The sequence below is a fragment of the Fundulus heteroclitus genome, chromosome 3 (assembly GCF_011125445.2).
Source record: "Fundulus heteroclitus isolate FHET01 chromosome 3, MU-UCD_Fhet_4.1, whole genome shotgun sequence".
Lineage (NCBI taxonomy): Eukaryota > Metazoa > Chordata > Actinopteri > Cyprinodontiformes > Fundulidae > Fundulus > Fundulus heteroclitus.
The window spans coordinates 23,763,381-23,766,971 of NC_046363.1; the positions used below are offsets into that span (position 1 = coordinate 23,763,381).

Sequence of the window (3,591 nt, forward strand, 5' to 3'; positions counted from 1 at the left end):
AGGGATCTGGATTGGCGTGTGTGTGTGTGTTCAGGTGCACGTGTGGCATACCTGCAAAACAGCACGCCATCTGTGGCGGTTTTTTGACACGGGCGACATGAGCAGCTACCCAGGGCGGCATTACGAAGGGGGCGCACGATACCACACGTCAGTCGGTTGTGCCCTGAACAGGTTTTCTGTTTCTTTTATACAACAGCTGAGAGCTTTGTGTGTTTTCATTGGGATCGCACCACATTTTATCCTGCTGCATAATTTAAGATTTCTAAAACGATTTGACGCCATCCACAGTTACAGGCACCACTGGTGTGTCTAAATAAAAAAAGAAAAAGACTTGATATAAAGTACTGCAAGTGTTGTTTTACCTCCTTTATCTTCTTTGTCGCAGTGCATGGTTGCGAGATAAACTTACGTTCTCGCCCAGGCTTGTTTGTCGAAGTTCCAGTTGTTTCTAACGTTTTTAAATTATGGCTCCGGTTTCAGATACGGCCAGTTATAGGCTGTGGCTATTTATTCAGTCATTTGCTGACATGCAAAGATCGGAAGACATATGTATTATTAAAATAGTATTTTATCCTACCTTCTCAGGTTTGAAGAGTGGCTTGAAAAAAAGGGTACATTATGCCACATCATATTCATATTCATACCCGCACATGAAAATAAATTTACACATCCAGGATTAAAAGTTGGCTTCGTTTACATTTGTTTTAGGGATTGTTAAGCAGAGTCAATTTTTTCCCCTATTATACATGTTTAAAGTTAATAAAAGATGACTTTATTTTAAGTTATTTTTACACATCTTCACCAGCTGGACCAATACATAAACTATTAAAATATATACAGACACCTATGAAAACAGAGATGCAGACATACTCCGTTACAAGTCTACAATTAATCATTCTGAACTTGGTAAAAAGTACATAATGTGGCTGAACCATTAAACCCAAAGTTTACCATAAACTTCAGTGTATTTTATTGAGATTTGATAAGACGGACCGATACAAGTAGAGCACAATAGTGAAGTGGAAAGATAATCATACATGCTTTTCTACATTTTCAACTAAAACAGTGTTGCGTACATACACATTCAGTCTCCTTTACTGCTATAACATTGAATAAAACCCGGTGCAACCAACTTCCCTTTTACCATTTAGGGAACTTTAGTGAACATACAGCCTTATGAGGACCAAGTAACACAAGGAAGGTTAGGGAGCTGGTTGTGGAGAGGGTTTAAAGCAATAATGTCCAGGACATCTCATGAAGCGCTGCTCAGTCAGACTATCAATCAAGAGATGCATTCACCGAACCTGACAGGCCCCAAAAGCAGAGCGTTGAATAGAGAAGCAGCCAAGAGGCTCATGGTACCTTTGAAAAAGCTGCAGACCCACATATCAGGTGGCAGTGTTGACACCTGCGGTACACTTAACAAATCTGTCCTCTATAGAAAACGTACAGGATTTTTTTTTTTTTATTATCAGTTATTTAAACCCATTAGGGAGGTTTGCAGTTAAACCACACAGAAGACACACACATTATTACACAATCCATCTCTACCGTACAGAAGCGGTAGTGGCAGCATCGTGCTGTGGGAAAGCCCATCATTATTACCCTTCTTTCAAACCTAAGCGCTCCACTGCACTTTTCTCTGAAAAAGTACAGGTAAAACAAAAGTTACTGGTTGCAGTTTTGGAAAATGTGAAAAACTTCAAGAAGAATGTGTATTTTTGCAAGGTGCTGTTGTACTGAACAGTGAGTTGACACTAAGGGCTCACAGGCAGAGTGCTTTTGGGTCTACTGCATACAGTCAGTGGGTCTGTTTTTTTTTTTTTGTTTTTTTTTTAGGGAAATGATTAAAAGGGTCCATTCTAAGGAATAGGGGAAGTTTAGAAAACCACTATTTGGCGAAGCCATTAACACATCAGAGAGGTGACCCAATACTTTAAAAATGCTTTTTGCGAAACATGAGAGGCAAAATAAAAAAATGTTGAGAAGCACTGATTTGGCAAAGTCTGTTAAACTATTTGAAAGTTGACCAGGCTGATGTTAAACAAGGTGGATTGCGCTGTATGTTTCTATGCGGACGCGCAGGTACCAGAACAGTACAAGTGTTATTATTTCTAGTAGCTCTATTATTAAAAGTGATCTATTTTCTGTGTAGCTCCCCCCAGCAGCGGCTGCGGCTACTTTAAACGCCTGCGAGCGTGGAAGAAGCAGCGGTGCTGTGCGAAGCTGCAAGCCATCGCATTTACAAACCTGTTGAACGTGTCTGTTTGAAGACGGGCCGGCTATTTATCTTCGGATCTAGGCTCTGTTCCACCCTTTTTTTTTTTCTTTATTTTCTCCCCCGGAGCGAGAGGAAAACCTGTGTGGTTAGAGGGATTCTCCCCTGTCAGCTCCTCTCTCCCCCACTCCCTCTCTGGGGGCACGGCTGCAATCAGCTGACTGTAAAAAAAAGTATCCAGCCGAAAAAAGCAGCTTCACACTTTCAAGAGCCGCGGCTCATTTTCAGACTCCGCAGTCTAACGCCGCGCTTTGGCCAGATGAGAAAACGGGGACACGCTTTGTGGCTAAAAATACCTGTCTACGACTATATTTGGCTTGGCAGGATCACAATCGCGGCGTTAAAATAGTCGGGCCCGCCCCGGTACAATGAATGGGTTCTCTACAGTCTCACCCTGCCTCCGTCGGACAGGCAGCGGCTAAAATTAGCACGAGGCTTGCGTCAATCAGGAGGCTCAGTGCGTCAAGGACCTCCCCGCCCCTTGGGGCTCGTCATTGGTTAGAATTAGGACGTTGACCCAAGAATACGCGCCTCGTGATTGGCGGCTGAGAATTCCAGTTTACATACTCCGGAGGAGCGTCTTAATTTTGAGGTTGCTGGGCACGCTGACTTGGCAAATGCCTCTCCTCGTGTCAGCCGTCAAATTTATGGCATCTTTCAAACATGAGATCAAGCTGGTCAGACATACATCTATTCCAGCAACTAAAACGAATTAAAAGCAATGTCATGAAGCTGCTTTTTAATATGAAAATAAAGGTGTAACTAATCTAGTCAAGCAAATAAAATAAAACCCAAGTCATAAATCTACGCTGGGGGGAAAAAAAGTAAAATGACATAAATCTATTTTAAAATATTATATCAAAGTAATGTCGTGAATCTATGTAAAATAAAATAAAACAAAGTTTTGATTTGGATGAATTATCTGAAAATAAAGTCATAAATCTGAAATTATTCTAAAGGAAATAAACATAAGTTCATTAATGTGTTTAAACAAATATAATTAAATGAAAATATGCCCGTAAGTGTAAAGTAAAACAAAAATTGTTGTGAACCTATGTAAAAATGAAAAATAAATTAAAATAAATCATAAATTCCCCCAGTGGTGCCACTTGCACTTTCCTGACTTTTATATAAGTACTGTCATTTGCATAATCATATTTTTCTTTGTAGAATCTGAATATGCATTAGAACCTGATGTGATGCACTTCTGTGAAACAACCCCTTATTAGTTAAAAAAAAAATTTAAATGCTCGGGTTCTGCTCAGACTATAATAATGATGGTTTCAAAGAGTAAAACAAGGCAAAAACAACGT

The 3,591-nt window shown here is 40.2% G+C and overlaps 1 long non-coding RNA gene across 1 annotated transcript; it reads right to left on the reverse strand.

Annotated features, from left to right (window-relative positions):
* Window positions 1-929: 929 nt before the first annotated feature.
* LOC110366623 lies at window positions 930-2,663 on the reverse strand. The gene is made up of 2 exons (XR_002426837.2): window positions 2,251-2,663; window positions 930-1,304 (listed from the first exon to the last, which is right to left on the reverse strand). It is a non-coding gene; the product is annotated as an uncharacterized LOC110366623 (long non-coding RNA).
* Window positions 2,664-3,591: the final 928 nt, after the last annotated feature.